This window comes from Cylas formicarius, unplaced genomic scaffold, assembly GCF_029955315.1.
Source record: "Cylas formicarius isolate icCylForm1 unplaced genomic scaffold, icCylForm1.1 PGA_scaffold_12__32_contigs__length_19106922, whole genome shotgun sequence".
NCBI lineage: Eukaryota > Metazoa > Arthropoda > Insecta > Coleoptera > Brentidae > Cylas > Cylas formicarius.
The window spans coordinates 4,948,705-4,970,897 of NW_026844225.1; the positions used below are offsets into that span (position 1 = coordinate 4,948,705).

General features: G+C 32.6%; 1 protein-coding gene across 3 annotated transcripts in view; it reads left to right on the plus strand.

Moving 5' to 3' along the window:
- LOC132708719 (G-protein coupled receptor dmsr-1-like) overlaps positions 1-22,193 on the plus strand; it is a 283,401-nt gene that overhangs the window by 88,839 nt on the left and 172,369 nt on the right. The gene's annotated exons all lie outside the window — the stretch shown is intronic.

Genomic DNA, 22,193 nt, shown 5'->3' on the forward strand with positions numbered 1-22,193 from the left:
CTTTGGTTTTATATAGAAATTCTCTTCTGAAAAACTCTCTCAGAAACTTCCACGGGCTACTGTAATACTATTTACAAAACTTTTGGATTCCTCCTGCTTCGGTTGTTGTTGAGTCCAACTTGCTGACGTTTCGCCAATCACTCTGTTGTCTTCTTCAGAGCTAAACTGAAACTGGTTCGCACTCTACTCTGAACCATATTGTTCGAAGGGGGCGGAGCTAAATGAGTGGTATAAACATCGTCTCGGATGACTGTTTCCCATATTGGTGATGTAAAGACCTGAGTCCCCGATAATATTGTTTGGTTGCTTATCGATTAGTAGAATAATTAATTACATGCAAGAGTTTTAGTTTTATGGAATAAATTTTGATACCCCGTTTCGGAATTTTGTCTTTGGCGGATCGAAATGTGTTGAGCGGTTTTTGGACAATCTGGTTTTGACGCTATATTTTTAAGAACTTTCGATATGTTGTTAGTGAAGTTTTAAATGTAAGGAAGGATAACAGTGGCAAATGAGTTGCTTTCGGACTCATTGCTTTTGGAAGGTTGTCGTGAAGTGTATTTTGTGATGGAATGGTTAATATCTTTTATGTGGAAATTATTAAAGAGAAGAGTAGATGTAAGGTTTTAATTCTGGGTTCGGTGCTCAAAAAACATGAAAGAGCCTTAAAACTGCGCCAAATAAACAAATAAAACAGCAGTTGCCGAACACAATCGCGAAACCGGAATTTTTGCATGTAGTCAATTCTTCCACCAACGAAAAATCCGAGAGTCTATAGAAATCCAAAAACAACCAATATTAACTGCGAGTCAGGTCACCAATATGAAAACCATCCGCCAAGTGTTTATGTCCCTCAAACCATATATAAGCAGATACAGATACACACTTCTGATTACTTGAGTATTAAGAGATTGTGCCCATCGTAATATTAACAGTTGAGGAAACTAAGACATTTTGCGTTTTATTTTGGTTCAACAGGAAGTAAGCAACATTACTTCTACTGTTCAGTTCGGCTAGAGACAAAGATAGTTGACCCGAAACACTGAAACAAATTTTAGCAGCAACAGAAGAGGTATTCTTTATTTGGTTAAAACGCTTTAGAAATTTTAACAATGCCCAAAAAGATAATTTTCTTTTATTAATCTTGGACAACCACTCAACTTTGCTTATGATTTTTGCAAGGAGAATGGAATAAGTTATCTCCGCACAGGTCATATCGTATACAACCATTAGATCTCACATTGTTTTCATCAAAGCGTACGATAATGAGGGTGAGTTATTTCTGAAAGATTATTATTATTATTTCGAAAAAGTTATAATCATTGATTTTAACGGCATATTCACCAAAGTTTAAACCCGAATGTGCATTGCAGAGAAAGCTATGAGGGGTTTGGAAAAGGCTGGAATCTTTTCTTTGATCCCAGTGTATTTCATTTCAAATAACTGAAGAGACACAAACATTGACTGAAAAACAAATCGATGATGCCACCATAGTTAACGATGTGGCTTGTGACACCTGCACTTATTTCTACTGTCCCTGTACCCCGTAGTTCTAAAGATCGCAATTGGCGACCTCACATCTACACAGTTATTGGAAGATAATCCGAGAAAAAGAGCCACAAAAAAGAAATTCTCCAAAACGTTGTCGAAAAAATCGTAAAAGGCACTGGAAAAAGTTTTTTTATAGACCTAACCTAGATGTGGTCCTCGGAACATCTTTGATGAAACTGAACGGGAGCTTTGCCTAGTTTGTAGACAAAAAAATTCATTTCGGTCATGTCACTTCAAACAATTAATATTGTAGACTGTTTTATGTTCGATGAATATTTTGTTATATTCGGAATTACTCAGTACGTGTTTGATGCAATGTTTTGGTCAATATTTATTTTTTTATAAATTTACCGCGACTAATTGATCGCACTCATAATACTGCCAGATATCTTGAATTTTTACCTTAAGTGTTTGCAATTATCCTTTTTCCTTTGTTCCCCTTTAGTGTATAGTACAAATTATCATTATTTTGGTTAGTTACATCGATACCTGAGGTTATTCAAGTAAATCTTGAATTTGCCCATGTTTAAGTACATTACAAACATTTAAATAACTCCTTATAATGCTAACAAATCTCATAAAAAATGTAATATTCAACTTAAAAAAATAGACCAAATCAACCCCAGAAGCAAATTAGTGGTAGACTTTCGCGTTCATATTTGTTTTATTTCATTTACTTTTTATAATATAAGTAATATATTTTTTTTTTAAATATAAACACGTGACATACAGACTATACTCCTACACAAAACATTTGTATCTATGGAACTTTGCGATACATCTGATTTGTTCTGGTTATTGATTATAAAGTCATAATAATTATAAAAATATTGTACTTTTGTTTGCGTACACACGGGAAAAACTGAATTATTTTTACAATGTGTTATGGGTTCTATATCTATTTTGCCTTTGTGAATATTATTCAAGACAGCCTGCCAGTATAGTTTTCGTATATCCAACAACTTAGTTTCCGTATAAAGTTGTTCAGTTGCATAAGTGTTAATTTTGTTATACATGATTTTTATAAACAAAGCCTGCAAGCTGATCAATTTTTTGAGATGTGGTAGTGCAACACTGTGACTGTACTAATAACTGATAAGCTTTTGCAAATGCGTCATATCTAGAAAGTCTCTAAGATTGAGATTTTATAAGCAAGTCCCATTTCATATGCCTGTCCAGCATAATTCCCAAATACTTTATCGAGTCAGTCTCTGGAGATTCGTCTGTGTTTTTTAACTGTAACTGCCTAGGTTAGGAAGAGAACTTGTATATGAAGTGAAAGGCATATATTTTCTTTTGTTGCAGTTTAATGTAAGTTAATAATAATAATAATAATAACAATAATTATACATTTATTCTGTTGTACAAATAGATAAATTGAAGAAAAGGAGATGAAAGCAATTAAAAATTGTTCAACCCCTTTAAAATGATACATAACAACTACTAACTATTAATTCGATTGACTAACACACACTTATGGTAAAATACTAGAGTATATAATATAAAAAACAAAAAACAAAAATGGGCTAGAAAATCTCGAAACTAAATTCGAAAATCACCGGCATTGTTCTAATTTCCTTTTATAAGGTAACCCTGATAGGACTTTTAAAGAAAGAGGAACTGCATTGTATTGTGTAATGTATTGTATATTGTAGGAAAACCGTTGAAAGAGAGACGTCCTGTGCGGTTGTGGAGAGATAACACCCTTAAATCTAAGGTTTAAACTGTGAACATCTGTGTTATAAGTTTTTTCATTGCGTTGTTAGTTTGGTTGAGTAGCTGTTAACCATGATGGTCTTTGAATATTTATTTTTAAAGTCTTTAAAGGAGCCAAAACGCCAAAGACACTCCTGATTAGATTATTAAAATAAGATACTTTTTGATTAATGTCCGACAATAAGTGTCGCATTAAAACATATTTTTCATTGTCACTAATTATTTCAGTATGTAGAAATAAATAAATACATAATCTGAAATTTGGGGAACATTGTTCATTGAAAAAGTATAGTTTTCTTCTTTAGGTGTTACAGTTGGAGTATTAACCATTTGTTGCAAGTTAAACGCATCAATGCAAGGAAGAAAATCCTGAACGCTATCTATTAAATTTAAATTGAAGTCACCTTCGCAAATAACATTAAGAATGTCGACAAAGAGTCCTCAAAATTATCTAAAAATTAAAAAACTGTCCTTTTGATGGTTGATAAAGTGATCCTATTCCAAATACACCGTTTGTGGAGAACTTGAACTAGTGCCTACTTCACCACCTCTTGTGACACTATCTACTCTTGTAAAAGTATAACCTATTATTTGAACTTGGTCTTTAAGAAATCATCCATGTTTTTGAAATGGTGCTGAAACCATGGCTTTATAGATTTAAAGTCTTTCTCTACATCTATTTTTAACTTCTGCCAATTACCTTCGTCATAAAAAATCACAGTGTTGTCAACAGAGCATGTATTTTACCATCTGTGATTAAACATAGTAGATCATTTATATTTATGGTGAACAGTAGTGGACTGAGCACGGTACCCTGTGGGACTCTACACTGATAGTCGCGTCAATGTCCAGGTATTGTTCTCTATCAGACAAGTAGCTCTTTAAAAGATCATGCACTTGTGCCCTCAAACCACATTGGTTTAGCTTATAGAGCAGAATTTTATATGATACAGTGTCGAAAGTTCGGTTTGCTTGAGTCAATACCATCATATATTTTCTCTAGCACATTTTTTGAAAGAAACTTCCACGGCTACAGGTAATACTTTTTATAAAACTTCTGGATTCCTTCTGCGTTGGTTTTTGTATTTATTTTGTTTGGTGTAGCTAGTTCGACTCAACAATAACCGACGCAGGAGGAATCCAGAAGTTTTATAAAAAGTATTCTCTAGAGCAGTTTGATTGCCCCTTTCGAAAATCCAGGCGAAACGAACACAGAACATTGTTTTTATCCAAAAATTTAATAATTCTCACTTTAATTACCGTTTCAAAAATGTTGCCAAAAGTGTGATTTTTTTACAGTTTTTGCACATTATCCCAGCTTGGAGATTTTTTTGGTTCTAATGATTTTGTTACTTTTTTAACTTCACTCTCATTTGTGTGACGGAAAAACATTGAATTTTCCACGAATCTTCGGTTTATTTGTAACTAAATTTGTTTAATCTTTCTAGCATATTTCTCTCCTAGTTCACTATAATATTTTTTAAATATTTCAGCTACTTTTCTCTTATTTGTATACTTAAATTTTTTTCATTCGTTGAAGTGCCATTCAATCGTTCTTGAACTTACTGTTTTTGTTATTAATTTTTGAATGATTCTTTCAGTGGCACTATTTAAATTCTATTCTATTTTTTAAACAATTGCAGTTCATATACGTTTTTATATTGTATATTTTCTTTCTTCTTTCTTCCATATTCATTCACAAAGGAATTTTTAAAAGTACTAGATAATATCACTTATTTCATTAGTTTGTATAATAAAAGATTTAGTTTTTTGTTGCATTTGACCAGTACTATTATTCATAAAAAAATTATCCAAATAAGTTTATGCTCTAGGCTTAGCCATGATATTTTTGTAATCTTCAGAATTGTCATCTGTGCCTAAAAGATGTATATTTATATCGCAGACATGGAATTTTTCCCTGCCTATCCGCCAAATATTTAATCAGATCAGAGTTAAAATTACTAGTGTCCAAAGCTGATTTTTTTTTTTTGAAATTTGAAATTCCAAAATTTTTATTGGTTCAATATTTCTAATGGTACTAATTTTACAGTTTATGTAGTTTTGTTAAGGTTGCCTTCATTATAGAAAATTTTATAATTATTAAACCAACAAGGAGTATCCCTAATGTTTACTTGTTTAAAGATTTCTGACAAAACAATTATATAAATTTTTTCTTCAAATTTACTTAAGAAGGTAGAAAGGTTATCAAAGTTTTTATTCAAGCTATATATTACAGTGCAAAATTGATAGATCACTGTTGAAGTATTTCTGGATCGCTTATAATGTTAGTGTCAAATTGAGAATGAGTATAGTGTCTTATGTAAGGGTAATATCAATTAGAAGTACTTCTTATCACCAGCACCATTCACTTTTTTCTTGTTGCATTCTAGATTTATAGATTGGTAACACAGTTTTGTAACTATTATTTGGATTTTGTTCATGAGTTTCAGTATTATCAGATTTGATCGTCCACAAAAAGAAAAATTTCTTCTCTATCTCTCCTGGTTGGTGTTGGAAGAGCACCGTTGCTAGGAATGAAAGTTTTTTTGTCCAGCTCGTATGTGTATTCTTCCCGTCGCTCTAAATCTTCAACAGTGTAGGGTTCTCCATTAACTATAAGTCTACTGATCTTTGACGTTTCTTTCTGCGATTTCGTAACAGCATCTTCACTTCATTCACTTCATCTAGTATCTGTCGTCAATTTATTTATGTTTCTAAAGTTTTTAATTTTTTTAAATAAATATATACCTTCCGATCGAAAGTCCTTTAGTTTGAATTAGTTCCGAAGCTTATACCTTGACGCATAGCAAATATTGCTTTTATGTTTGATTCAAACCTAACGGAAGTTTGTTGTAGCAATTTCATACGTCCTACACATAAAGCAATAAGCAACAACAGAAATCCGGATGTCATTAAGTGAAACAAACTTGCAATTTACTGCGGCTCTTGTCGACTACGTTTGTCGAAATCGCGCGTGTTTTTAATATTATTTCAGTGATTTGTACTCTTGAATGGATAAAAGTCTATAACGAAAATGTTATTGGGTTCGATTTTATCCAATTGGATTGATCGCTGCTGTTATTGGCGACTTGTTCTTTGAATTATGTAATAGTTCTACGGATTTTCCAACTCCATGCTCTATTCGAATTATACGAGGTGTTTCAAGGTTGAACGGATTGTTCTGAAAATTTGGTTAGTTTCATGAGCGGCGATGCTCTATCGATCTAAAATATTAAAAGTAAAGGTAGCATCAACATTTAAATTTTAAATAAGACAACGTATATATCATTGCATTTTCGATCCGCTAATACTTTATGATTGTTTTTGGTGGTTTTTGAGAAATTAATTATTTTATTTATTTTTCGAGCAAAAGATCTTCAATTAAATTTTTATTACCATGACACTGACGCCAGTAGAAAGTTAAAATTTCTTAATATCACAATTAGTTCTGCAGTATACAGGGTTGGTCAAAACTAATGATTTGCACATCAGATACAAAAATGGGTAAAAGTGTTTTTTTTTTAATGGAACAACTTGTATATCATCACATAATCTAAGAACAAATTACATTCCACTTCGAATGATGTTATGTCCCTGTACCTAAATCGTTTGGTTTCTGAAATAAAAGCAAGTTTTTCCGAAATCTTTCTTATAATTCATCTTTTCAGCAAAGGGTCTATTCAATCGAAGAAAGAAACACTTTTGATCTGTCGACAATCCCCAATTCTCCAATCACAAAAATTTAGTTTTCTAGTTTTCGATGAACCACTGAATACTGCAAAAGACTTTCAAATATTAAGAAAAATAATAAATGATTTATTCGCTTTTCGCCTTCGGGAATTTCGGACCTTTTGGTACGGTGTACTGCACTGAAGAGGTCTTCCAAGAATTATATGGATTATTTAATGACCATTGGTTTCAACGTTTTTTAGGTTTTTACTTATGGGTTACATTAAAGTCGACGGTCTATTTGACACCTGCGCACAGCAAGGAAAAATTACGTCATCGTTACAGATCTCCTGTAAATAGTTTTTAAAATGCTTTTCGTAAAATTGTTTGACAAGCTTTTTGCCAAAATATTTGAATAGTGTTTTGAGAGCATTTGACTATTTTTGTTCTATTTTTTCCGATTTTCAAGTTTAACATATATTTTCCTAGACGTCCATTTTATATATTTATGCCAAGAAACGACCAAGAAAATAAACGAAAAAGACGAAACATGTTTATTTTTTCAAAGAAACTTCCACAGGCTACTGTAATACTCTTTATAAAACATCTGGATTCCTCCTGCGTCGATTTTTGCTGAGTCGGACTTGCTAACGTTTCCCCAATCATCCTGTTGGCTTCTTCAGAGTTTGACCGAAACTGGCTCTCATTTTACTCTGTTAGTCTATACACTGACCTTTTTGTTTTTCTTAAAATATCCCACCATGTCAAAACATCATCCGCTTATAAAATTCTTCGAAGATCTAGTTTCGCTTTACTTCGAGAAAGGATTCATCATATCCGTAAGGAACTAGATCAAATCAATAACGCTCTTCTGTCTCTATACCTTGAAATTGCTTCCATCTTGTCCCCATCCGAGTTCGATACCCTTTCAAATATGATTCTTGACAAAGCTTTACATCTTTGTTTATTTTATACTCATAATCACATTCAGAAATTTGAAAAACTAACGTCTACACTAGGAAAACCAGGAAACTCTTCTCAACTACCAAATGCTGTAATAAATGTGTCATCGCACCAACTTTCGGAAACGTCATCTATGAAACGCAACCTTAAATCTGTTATTAAGGATTCTTCTCTATCAGACTCCGTGAAAAAATCTGGCACCCCTTATGACTCTAAAATTCCTTACCTCTACGAACTCCCAAAGATCCATAAACCAGGATTACTCCTTCGACCTATTAGCAGCACCATTAGTTCTCCAACATATTCTCTAGCAAAATATCTAGCTTCCTTATTAAAACCCTTTACAGGGAAAACTGATAGTTTCGCACTTAATTCCTTTCACTTTATTGAACAATTAAAAAGCATTACATTAGAAACACAAGATATTCTAGTTAGTTTCGACGTACCAAAATTCCTATTCCTGAAACTCTCGACATCATTTCAGATATATTAAAATCTGAAAATCTGGAACCAAACCTTCTCACCTTAGTTGAAAAATGCTTGTCTGGAACATATTTTTCTTATAACGGTCAAATTTTTGGACAAACGTCAGGAACAGCTAAGGGTTCTCCACTATCACCAGTCATCGCGAATTTATTTATGGAAGCCTTTGAGAAAAAAGCTCTTGACACCTTTCATCTAAAACCAAAATTATGGAAACGCTACATCGAGGATACATTTATTATTTGGCCTAATGGTCAAGAATCCCTAGTGGATTTTCTTAGACATTTAAACTCTATACACCCTAACATGCGTTTTACCATTGAGTTGGAAACTAATAAAAACCTCCCATTCTTAGATATTCTTATCACTAGAAAATCAGACCTAACATTGGGCCATTGGGTTTACAGAAAACCTACTCACACAGACCGATACCTTAATGCATGGTCACATCACCATCAACTCTCTTGTATACAGAGCCGTAAAACTATCTAAGCCTGAGTCACTGAACCCTGAATGAAAACACCTTACCTCTGCTCTTCTTTCTAATAATTTCTACACTAAAGGTATTAAGCGTTCCATCAAAAAATACACTTCACCACAACCTTAAAATAGCAATGAGGCCGAAAGCAATCCTACACTTGCCACTGAATGCATATCAAAACTTCTAAAGAAATATAACGTCAAAACCAGATTTACCACTTGTCTAATAATCTCTTGACATCTTCGATCCCTCAAAGATAAAATTCCATTTGAGATACCAAAGAAAAATCCGAGAGTCTACAGAAATCTATAAACAACCCAACAATCTTAACCGCGACTCAGGTCTTTAACTGTCACCAATATTGGAATCAGTCATCCCAGACAGTGTTTATGGCTCTCTTTTGGCTCCGCCCCCCAAAACAATATATAAGTAGGTACCGAGTAAAATACGATCCAATTTCAGACAAGCTCTGAAGAAGCCAACAGCATGATTGGCGAAACGTTAGCAAGTTACACTCAGCAAATCGATGCAGGAGGAATCCGTAAATTTTGTAAAAACTAAACATGTTTATTCAAGTACAACCGTTTATTTTTGAATATTCATTGGGCAATAATGATAATTAAAAATTCGGGAAAGTAGTTTGTATTTTCACCAAAATTGCTTTATCTACAACTCCTCTTCTGTTCATTTTTCAATAGTAACAGAGCAATGTTGGCTAAAAATTTTGTCATGGCCAACTAATATTATTGCGATAGTCTTAGACGGAAAGAGGGGTAAATATTGGAAAATTTAGAATAAATCGCAAAGTATTGAAAATGGTATAGAACATTGTCAATAGAAGTTGTAGTTTTCTGTAAAATCTTTCCGAAAAGATGGTAATATATAATGTCAGTTTGAATACTAGGAAAAGAAACAATTTTCCAGATGTTGAGATTTTCTATCTCTTAACTAAATTGTTATAGGGCAGAGAAAACTGTAATATTCGATGTAGAGACACCCAGCGTCTCTTCTAAACGCGGCTTGGGGTACGAGAACTGAACATATCTTACCGAATATTTTAATCAAAGTAAACTGAGGGAATAGGACGTTCTAGGCGCAAATAAGATTAAATGTATTTACTGTTCCTTGGTAAACGAGGAAGATTATTATGTGGTATTGTCACTAAAGCGTAAAAGGATGTTGATTTTTGGAAAATAAGATTAAGTTTATTTTATTATTCACACTCGTTAGCGAAGTTCCCATGGAAACCGCAGATTTAAATAAAAAAACTATAACCAGTAAATTACAGTCTGTAAACTCAGAAGCTACTAACATACCTTGCTCAATCCAGTCCAGAGTGGTAGAATGGTTGAACAATTTAATTTAGTTTAACACTAAAGACTAAGGCAATGGAAACCGACAGTATTAATATTAATTTGTATATAATGAATGGAAACCGACAGTATTAATATTAATTTGTATATAATGAATGGATTTTGTCCTCATATTTTCCTGCACTGTGGAAGTACAAGGTGTACCCTTGGCTAAAATTAAAAAAACTTCAAAGATGATCATTTGCGTTCTATCAGTAAATAAAATATAATAATGGACAGACTATTAACAGCATTTCTCAATATTTACATTATTTTGACCACCGAAACAATCTAGTTATACCTATATCTCAGGAAAGTTGCGTCCTACAAGGTCGCTATTTTTTGTCTGTTCTCCGTTCTCTGTTGTCTGTTCTCTGTTCTCTATAGACGCTCCATAAAAATCCGAATAACTTCCGAACGGCTTGACCTAGGAAACTGAAATTCGGTTCCTTAAATCTACCGACTTCAAATTTAATACACGTATAAACCTTAGTTCCGTAACGCAACCTGTTGAAACTGTGGAGGCTGAGGGGACACAAACCAATTTTGAAAATTTAAAAACCACATTTGCAAGGATCCAGGGAAAAAAATTCTCAAAAACGGTAACTAACATGAAACAAATTCTTGAACCGGAAAACCGGAAAATCATTAAGAATAATATTTTTTGAAAATGTACAGGGTGCCTCGGCAATTTGCAAAAAAAAATAAATAAATAATTAAAAAAAAAACAAATTTGTTGCAACTAGAAAGATGTGTCTTTACTAGCTTCGCTAACTTTGATTTCTATCTATTGTTTTTCCTAAATTATTCACTTTGGTTTTCGTTCTTTTAGATTTTCTTTCTGTTTCTTCATTTGCGATTGTTTTCCATGTACAATTTACCTCAGCTTTTTTATAAATTCCGGAGCCATCTAACAGTTTTGGTTTTTTTCAATTAACTGATATTCTTTGGTACACTCAATTTTATTTTTGTTGATAAATTCCACCAGCTCCCTATCAGACAGAATATTTTCTAGTTTAATCTTCGCATTTACCGTTTCACTCATATAGTATGTCTTTATTTTTTTTTTGTATTTAGGCATAAATTGGTTTGCATTAAAATACATTGATTTTTTTCATTTCTACAATCTCTGTTTTTAAAAATCTCTTGCCTTCTTAAACAAAATTTGATTTCCAGTTCCAGTTCCATTTGTTTCGGAATCGGAATTACAAATAGATTTTTTTTTGCTCTCTGAGTTTACTTTTTCTTCAAAAGAGTTTGTTCTCTGCTTCAGTGTATGATTTTTACCTCTTGTAGCCTCGTGTTCTGTAATTAAATATTCTGATGCTGTTTTTTGCTCTTCAAATTGGTCTGACCTGTACTGAATTGAGTTTTTTAAATTTTCCATGTCATCTTTTTCGTCCATTTTTTCATACTTTCCTTCCTTGTCTTTTTCCTAACCTCACTTTTGTAAGGCGATCGGCGAAAATTTGCTTTATTTTCTATATTTACAACTTTAGCTTGGTTTGCACATCTTGATTGAGAAGAATTCTCAAACAACTCACAGTTTACAATATTTTTCATTGTCTTTCTTTTACTTTACTCTCTGTTGTTGTTACCATAATCTATAAATTAGATTAATTAATAAAAATTCCCAAATATTATCTAAAGAAAGACCCTGATATTTATGTCAACAACATAGAAGGATTTAAAGTGTTAACTGCACAACAGATCAAATGTGACTCAGTTATTTTATATGCTTTTAAACAATTAACAACCTCGCCTTTAATAATGCCCCAGGTTTATAGGGCTACAGGATTTTTACCAAAGAAAATCTAGAACTAAATACCAGTTGAAATCCCCTGCCATCATAATGCTTACGTCTTGTAATGAATACCAAAGTAAAATAGAGAAAACATATTTCGGAATGTTGCCAATGTAATTCAATTAAGCATGTTGTAAGCTGTAGATTTTTAGCTAATTTTTTAAGTGTTTTTTTTTTTAATAATAAATGAATAAATAAATAACCTTATCCAATTTTCACGATTCTATTTTGTGATCGTGAGTAATAATTTAGTAAAGTTTTTGCCGGTGTTATTAGCCCCGTGACTCGCTAAGTATTTTTTATCCTGGTTTTTGTTTGGAAATGCCAGTCTGAATTTAGTTGGTTGCTGCATCAGCTGTATCAGCCAAATTCCTGTGAAAGATTGCAGACATTCTGTTATCCTTTCACCCTGATTTGAGTTATTTCTTCTCACCCTTGCATTACGAAGACAAGGTCAGCAAACAATGTAAACATACTCAAAATATGTTCCGCATGTAAAGCAGATTTTTCTATATTATTTAATGATAGGTACCTTTTTGAAAATAATCTATACCCATGCATATTTACAAGATAACATCGGATTACGAAATTGTCGATTAGGTCTTGTTGGTAGGAAAACATGATTCAATGTTTCATAAACGAATGATTTTAAAAGTTTACCAAACGTGACTAATAATTTAGTAAAGTTTTTTTCCCGGTGTTGCCGGTTGTATTAACCCCATAACATATTTTTGCAAAACCACAAGAATACATTCACTGATCTGACCGTCAAAATTGACAAACGTCATAATTCAAACCGTGCGGTAATATAACCGAAAACATCCGATTACTCCCAAACCCATGCGGTAATATCCCGGAAATGTCCGAAGTAGAATTAGATATTTTACAGAAGGGAGTGAAAAAATACATGTACAATATGAATTTTGGAGTATTTGAAACTTCCTAATTTTAACGTTATTATGGCCCAAGAACTAAATATGACTTTTAATAAGGAAAAAAGATGAAAATTGAATCGTCCTCAATTATCGTTGCTAAACTTTTTATATTGTTTCCAACTGCTACTTGAACGTTTTTTTTTAACTTGTGAGTGAATAGTACAACCTTGCAATTATGAACTTAAGATCAGTTGTATTAAACGATTTGATATTATTAATATTTTCATAGCGTGATAATAATTGTTATAGGTCTGAATAGTCATTTGGATCACTTACTTTTGGGAGAGGTCTAATTAATGTATGAAGTTTTCAAGAAAATTTACTATGTGTATAATGTGAGGTGAGATAATGGAGGAACAATGTTTAAACATCTCGGCAACAATCCCGTCAATACAGACCTGTTGAATAGAGACTAAAGGGAATGAAAATTGCACATTTTCTGTATACTTCCCGCCGAGAAGATTTCCCACTGTTAAAAGACAGTTATTCAAGGGAGCGTATACAAAAGAGAAATAGATATGGCATCTACATTTTAAAGTTCGGGTGAGATGGTAAAATTATGATTAAACTTTAAATCTAAAATTTATACAGTTATCCATAATGTCTTAACTTGTTAGAGAGTGAATGTGTTTACTTTATGCTTGCATTTCTAGCTGAGTTATGCTTAACACAGATCTTTTTTTTTTGCTAAGAATATGTCAGCGTCAGTACTTACTGTTCTGCTTCAGTAGGTAATATTGTAATATAAAGCAGTATATGATTTTGTTTTTCAAAGCACTCTGTAGTAACATTTCCATAAGTTTCATTTTCGTTTAACGCTTTACAAGTTTTTTGCCGTTCACTACTACTGAGGCTGGTGTGGGGGATTGCGTCCACCATATTGACATTAAATAACCGCAGCTATCAGACAGCAAACCGAAGCTTAACTAAGATTTTATCACTACGCTTATGTCTTATGTTTCTGGGGAAGCTACAAATTACGTTTCGGAAAAACATTTTGTTGTTTGACTTTAAGTCTACAAGAATTTGCTTGAAGACGTAATTACAACTCTAAACTCCCTATTGGGTTTAAACCTTTGTCCCGATAACATAAAGAACAATTAAAAAGTTAGAAGTTGCTGTAGCTGGTTATAAATTCAAAAGCTCTGGAATTTCAATATGAAACTGTTATTGCAAAGGAAATAGGGAGCAGCAGAGAATACTTGTAAAGCACTTGAAGAAAGCACGTAAGCAAAAACTCGGAAAGCAGCGAGCCTAGAGCCTAAATAAATCTCAAGTTACAACTAACAGTATTTTTTTTTCTTTTTTTCTTAAACTAGACATACGAGGCGTGTTGAACAAATAAGGTGACTTTGTAACTGGGCGGAAATTCGATCTTCAATCTTACTTTTTTTGTGAGACAAAAGCGTTAGACATTTGTTCCGAAACTGCATAATTTTGGAAAAGGCAATGACAGGCGACGAATCATAAGTTATGACGTCGAAAGCACAACCCATTCGTCCCATTGGATGACCCCGATTCGCCAAAACCGAAAAAAGCAAATTCGATCAATTGTCATGGTTTTTGTTTGCTGTTTTCTTTAATTATAACAGTTCTTACCACAAGGTCGTACGGTCAATAAATTATGGGAAAACAATTTATGGATTTTGCATCACAATAATATATCTGCCCACTCATCGTTACTTGTGTCTAACTTTTTGGCCAAAAACAAAACAACAATCATACCTCAGACCCCATATTCACCGGATATAGCTCCCTGCGACTTTTTCCTGTTCCCTATATATTCCGGTATATGGGTTTCTTGAGTAAGGTGAATCTGGAGTCTGAGACATGATTGTTGTTTTGTTTTTGGCCAAAAAGTTAGACACAAGCAACAAACAAGATGTCTGAATATCTCCATTCTAAGAAGAGAAATCGATAAATGAAGTCGTTCAACAATGTTTCTTTGGTTAGTGCATCCACATATCTCGGCAATAAAAAGAGATAACAAAAGACCTGGCTTATGACTTTTTCGTTTTTGTTCTTTAATTTTACAAGAAAACGTTTAGAAAAAGTTTATTTCCATAGGCATATAAAATAATTGCGAATGAGGGATTTTTCCAAAAATAAAGTGATGCGCTACTTATTGGAATATCAATCAATTCGAGTTTTTTAACTACTTTTAATATTATTTTGCATTTGGGGGCCAACAGAAAGGTACTAGTTTCGTCTAGAATGAATGCTTCCGATGTAAATAAAGAAATGTCGCATGCAACCTCGCAAGCGTAAGACCTCTTTACACGTGTCGGATAGAATCCGTCGGATATCGCTAGTTATGTAGCATAAAATGAAAGCTTTCCCACGTTTGTCTGGCAGTCGGAAACCGGAAATGTTTTGGATAAATATCGTTTTCTCGAAGGGTGCGAAAAGAAATATATTCAACGAATATTTCAAACCTCACAAATATTAGCATGAGACTAGCATTTTATATTTAGGTAATTAAATAATTTTTATATATTGTTTTCTTTTGCTCTAGTTGTTAAAATAATTTAAATTGTAAAATTTTTAAATTCTTAGTTGCACCTTTCATCTGCAAAGTTCTCCTGTTTTTTTTTAATCAGTTACTATGACTATATTTCTTAAAAGTTATTTGGTAAAGTTCCGATAAATTGTAGTGACAGTTTTTAAAAATACTATATTTTAGTTTTTCAGGCGTACACACCCCACATTATTCCTAAAATAGGGTCACGCTAATTTTCAGACAATACTAAGACGAGCTTGATGAATGAAAGTAATGTGACAGCGGCGTTTCTACAAGTATTACAATTTTTCCAAGAAATTTCCACAGGCTATTGTAATACTACTTGTTTATTTACTTATTTATTTACAAATCCAAAGGTAAACCAAGAAGCAGAAGAGGCTGCCCAATTACAGGTTAGCGCATATTAAATATAAGATTAAATTTTCGGGAATACAAAAGAAACTTAATTAGATATTTCATAAGCTAGTAGACAGTAATTAAAAGAATGTTACAAAATTTTGTATACGTTTCTTTTCAACAAATTTAGGCTTAAATTAAATAAGTCAGTGTTCTAGTTGTTCAGTTTTTAGTACGAGAAGGAGACTCAATAAGATTGTCGATAATTTAATAAAGAAAAATTAGTTCTGAGCAGTTTCCGCGTGTTTCCAGCGACCTCAATTTATAAAACTATAGGTTATTTTCATACGAATAGTAATGTCTATTTCTATTATATCACAAATGAAGGTTTCTAAAAAGCTTTTTTTGGGCGCTCTACCCGATCGACATACTTGCGATAGATCGGATTCCACAGAGTGGATTCCAAGATCGATCTGATAACGCTATTATATATTAAAAATCTTCTGGACTCCCTCTCCGAAGCTCACCAAGTGAAACTGGCAAGATTACTCTTTACACTGACTTTTTTGTTACCATACCGTTATCCCCAATTTTCTTAAAATAACCCACCAAAACTTCCAAAGGACTTCAACAATTATAGGCCAAAAAGGATTGTAAAATTTATAGTAAAAGAATACAAGTTTGATCTTTATCAATATGGTTTCCAAAAAAACTGCAGTTCCTTAGGAGCCTCAGCAGCCCTACCAGAGCTTATCAGGAGAACTTAAGAAAATAAGTATGTGTTAATAATGCTTCATAAATTGCAAAAAAAGTGGGCTTCAGGAGTGTTGCACTAAAACTTCTACAAACATACTCCAAAAACGGCGAACACTTCACACAAATAAACAATTCGAAAAGTAATAAATGGAAGCTTACTGTAGGTTTTGCCCAAGCCCTTGGACCTCTCCATTTACAAAACCTTCAACACTTGGGACTTACAGCAAGATATTTTGTTTTCGCTGACGATAGAGTACTAGTTTTATCATCAATAATTCAAGAACTGGAAAAATGTGCAAATGAGGACTTTAACAATTATTACACATGGTTGTTCTACAATAAGTTTCCTATAAATACATTATAAATACATGGAATAATCTTAACAAATAAACAAAATAAACAAAACATAAAAAAAATTGTTCCTATCGTTGGTGCAATAAAACGGTGTACATATGGCTGAAACAAAAAATCCAGACTTTTACTTCACAATTTCATTTCATCTCATATAAAATACTTAACTCCATGCCGCAGAAATCTTCCTACCTATCTACAAAATAACCTACATTTCAATTTAAAATAAACCTTCACAGAAATAGTATATGAAACAACAAAAACATGGGACCTAAAAAAATTGTGACTTTTGAACAACGGATGATATCCCGGAATATAAATATAAATATATATATATATATATATATATATATATATATATATATATATATATATATATATATATATATATATATATATATATATATATATATATATATATATATGATGACACTATATTCCGGGATATCATCCGTTCGCTCGTTGAACTCCGACTGGAATCCTGTAAATCCTGCATCCGACTGGAATCCTGCAGACGTTTCGCCAAAATCTCACTTGGCGTGCCAGGATTCCAGTCGGATGCAGGATTTGCAGGATTCCAGTCGGAGTTCAACGAGCGAACGGATGATATCCCGGAATATAGTGTCATCACATTTTTCCATCCGTGAATCAATACGTGAGAATATATATATATATATATATATATATATATATATATATATATATATATATATATATATATATATATATATATATATATATATATATATATATATATATATATATATATTATATAATAATAATAATTTTAATTTAATTTAATTTTTTAGGACTACGACTACGACTTAGAGAGGTATCGAACAAAATTTTTTTTATACCGAATACAATTAATGATTTACCTACGAGATACAAAGATGGTGAGAAGTGCATTTTTTAAAATACGTATTTTAAGAAAAAATTAAATTCTCTTACAAATGAAGTACCATGTCTCTACACCTAAATCAGTTGGTTTCTGAAATAAAAAAATTAAGGAAATTTAGTTTAAATGTGTTTTACTTGTTAAAAGATAATAAAGTAAGTCTGTTAAGTCACCATTCTCTGGAATTATAGCCTTTAAGAACTTCTGACCTCGTAACATTATTAAGAATTCTGCCAAAACGTTTCTTGAAAACGAAACGTCGAATATAAATTAAAGTGCCAATGACAAAGTGTTAATTTTTTGATATATCTTCGAATATCGATATTGTCAAGTGCCCGTTTTCCCAGGATATGAAACTTTTTGAAAATTCTAATTTAACCTAAGCTGTATCTCCAACAGGTACTGAGATTCCCATCCTTAGGATCCTTATCTTGTACACACTGTAGACAACAATAGAAAGAGTAATAACATTTTCAAGATTGGAGCAGTCTCATGAAATCAAATCAGAAGTGCTTTTATAAAAATCAAAAAATTTCTTTGCAACAGAGATATTTTGGATTAAGAATAAAATGCTTCGAGGGCTCTCGAAAGATGGTGTTACAGGCAAATGGTGAGAATCTCATGAACTGACAGAATTTCTATCCAAGCATTGCGACAATGAACTCAGAAACTGGAGGAAATATTTAAAACTCAAAAAAGAATGAAGTTTGAACACTTTGGCCACGCAATCAGAAGCAAATTTGCGATGCCGAAGAACCTTATTGAAAGAAAGATTAAGGGAGAAAAATTTAAGGGAATGGTGCATAATGACATCAAGTCAGCTTTTGAGATACCCAGAATAATTTTTAACCTCAGTTAAAGGAAGAGTACCAAAGATTTTTTTAAAAATTGGTTCATAAGCGCGGCAGAACAAGTTTCTAAGATCTAGCCTAAAATTCCAACAGGCACGGGAGCAGATTCCTTAGAAATTGAATGATGATATATGACATGATGATATATGACATATGTAGTAAAATAACGAAATAACGAAAACCCCAATAAGTGAACTGAGGTGCCTTTTACTTTATGGAAATGTTCAAATTATAACAGTTGTTTATCGGTTTACGAAACAGCTGTCATAAGCCAATAAATAATTGTGAGAATCTGAATCTTTTTTGTTTTAACAAAACACTTGTGCCAACGTTTATTCCAATCGATCCATTTTTGGTAAACACTAGTATAGCCTTGAGTTCTTCCAGCGACTTTGTCTCTATCCTTCCAAACCTCCTTCCTTTCATTGATTTCTTGAGTTTTGGGAACAGCAAAAAGTCGCAGGGGACCATAACCGGTGAATATGGTGACTGAGATGTAATTGTGTTTTTTTTTTTGGACAAAAAGTTAGACACAAGCAACGATGGGCTAGCAGGTGCATTATCGTGATACTGAATCCATGAATAGTTTTCTCACAATTCCAGACGCTTTCTTCAAGGTAATACTCTTTATTGACAGTACTACCTTGTGGTAAGAACTCTTAATGTACTTCGCCATGATAATCAAACAGTAAGCAAAACCTTGACATATGATCGAACTAGAAATGTGTTTTTCGGTCTCAGCGATTCTGGGTTCTTCCATTGGGACGGTTTGGCAAAAGCATTCTAAAATGCACTTTGCCAAACATCCTTATTAAATTCTCCGTACTCAACCGCACTGAACTTTGCGCTGCATGTAGTTTCCACGAAATGAAACTCTATGCCACGTACTGTTATAACGAGATTAGTATTATATATATATATATATATATATATATATATATATATATATATATATATATATATATATATATATATATATATATATATATATATATATATATATATATATATATATATATATATATATATATATGATGACACTACGCACTCCGAAAACAGTGTTCGAAGTGTTTTCGGAGCGCGAGCATTGAAGATGCCAAGTGAGATTTTGGCGAAACGTCTGCAGGATTCCTGTTGGATGCAGGATTTGCAGGATTCCAGTCGGATGCAGGATTCCAGTCGGAGTTCAACGAGCGAACGGATGATATCCCGGAGTATAGTGTCATCACATTTTTCCATCCGTGAATCAATACGTGAGAATATATATATATATATATATATATATATATATATATATATATATATATATATATATATATATATATATATATATATATATATATATATATATATATATATATATATATATATATATATATATATATATATATATATATATATATATATATATATATATATATATATATATAGTACTAATCTCGTTATAACAGTACGTGGCATAGAGTTTCATTTCGTGGAAACTACATGCAGCGCAAAGTTCAGTATGGTTGAGTACGGAGAATTTAATAAGGATGTTTGGCAAAGTGCATTTTAGAATGCTTTGCTACAGACAGGAAGCTCCGTGTTTCTCCTTGTATAATAATATCTCTACTTTTTGTTTGAGGCACGATAGGTGGTAAACTTTTGCTAAACGAATATTTCGCTCGGCCATTGTTTGCCATTTAAGCACCTACTTGAGAGGCAACAAGGTTGCCATGTGGAGTTTAAATTTTAAGCAAGTTGGGGTTTAATCAAACTATGGTCTGGGCATCACAAACTATATTAAATTAAATTACGCAGACAATATCGGCGCAATGAATGTGGGTCAATTGAGTTTGCTCATATACAACCCCGCCTGCATTTTCCTCAATAACGTTGTTTAAAGTTAATACAGTAAAAAAATTATAGAGTGCAAACTTGAGTTTTTCGTTAAATTAGAACAATAAATGTTTAGAATTTCAAACATTATTTATTGCTTTATGCATTTATCAAATAAAGAAGTATGATATATTCTGACATCTATATATAGATTTTTAATTACTTTAATTTAACTTAATTTGAAATAATTTAAATAGATTTTGGACATCAAAGGCGACTAGACTTGCCTTCCTTAGGAGGAATTTTAATGTCTTTGACCTTGTTGATTAGTTTGAATGACTTTTTAATAACGTAGCTTTTAAAGTTAAGTTTAAAAGCAAGGAAGGAACATCGCTCAAGAGCTGTTAAACGAGGTCAATAATGATCCTGATATGCTAAAAAGGTCATAACTGGTGACGAATCAAGGGTATATGCTTATGACGTAAAAACCAAAGCCGAACCGTCCCAATGGAAGAACCCAGAATCGCTGAGACCGAAAAACACATTTCTAGTTCGATCATATGCCAAGGTTTTGCTTACTGTTTGATTATCGTGGCGAAGTACATTAAGAGTTGTTACCACAAGGTAGTACTGTCAATAAAGAGTATTACCTTGAAGAAAGCGTCTGGAATTGTGAGAAAACTATTCATGGATTCAGTATCACGATAATGCACCTGCTAGCCCATCGTTGCTTGTGTCTAACTTTTTGTCCAAAAAAAAACCACAATTACATCTCAGTCACCATATTCACCGGTTATGGTCCCCTGCGACTTTTTGCTGTTCCCAAAACTCAAGAAATCAATGAAAGGAAGGAGGTTTGGAAGGATAGAGACAAAGTCGCTGGAAGAACTCAAGGCTATACTAGTGTTTACCAAAAATGAATGGATTGGAATAAACGTTGGCACAAGTGTTTTGTTAAAACAAAAAAGATTCAGATTCTCACAATTATTTATTGGCTTATGACAGCTGTTTCGTAAACCGATAAACAACTGTTATAATTTGAACATTTCCATAAAGTAAAAGGCACCTCAGTTCACTTATTGGGGTTTTCGTTATTTCGTTATTTTACTACATATGTCATATATCATCATGTCATATATCATCATTCAATTTCTAAGGAATCTGCTCCCGTGCCTGTTGGAATTTTAGGCTAGATCTTAGAAACTTGTTCTGCCGCGCTTATGAACCAATTTTTAAAAAAATCTTTGGTACTCTTCCTTTAACTGAGGTTAAAAATTATTCTGGGCATCTCAAAAGCTGACTTGATGTCATTATGCACCATTCCCTTAAATTTTTCTCCCTTAATCTTTCTTTCAATAAGGTTCTTCAGCATCGCAAATTTACTTCTGATTGCGTGGCCAAAGTGTTCAAACTTCATTCTTTTTTGAGTTTTAAATATTTCCTCCAGTTTCTCAGTTCATTGTCGCACTGCTTGGATAGAAATTCTGTCAGTTCATGAGATTCTCACCATTTGCCTGTAACACCATCTTTCGAGAGCCCCCGAAGCATTTTATTCTTAATCCAAAATATCTCTGTTGCAAAGAAATTTTTTGATTTTTATAAAAGCACTTCTGATTTGATTTCATGAGACTGCTCCAATCTTGAAAATGTTCTTACTCTTTCTATTGTTGTCTACAGTGTGTACAAGATAAGGATCCTAAGGATGGGA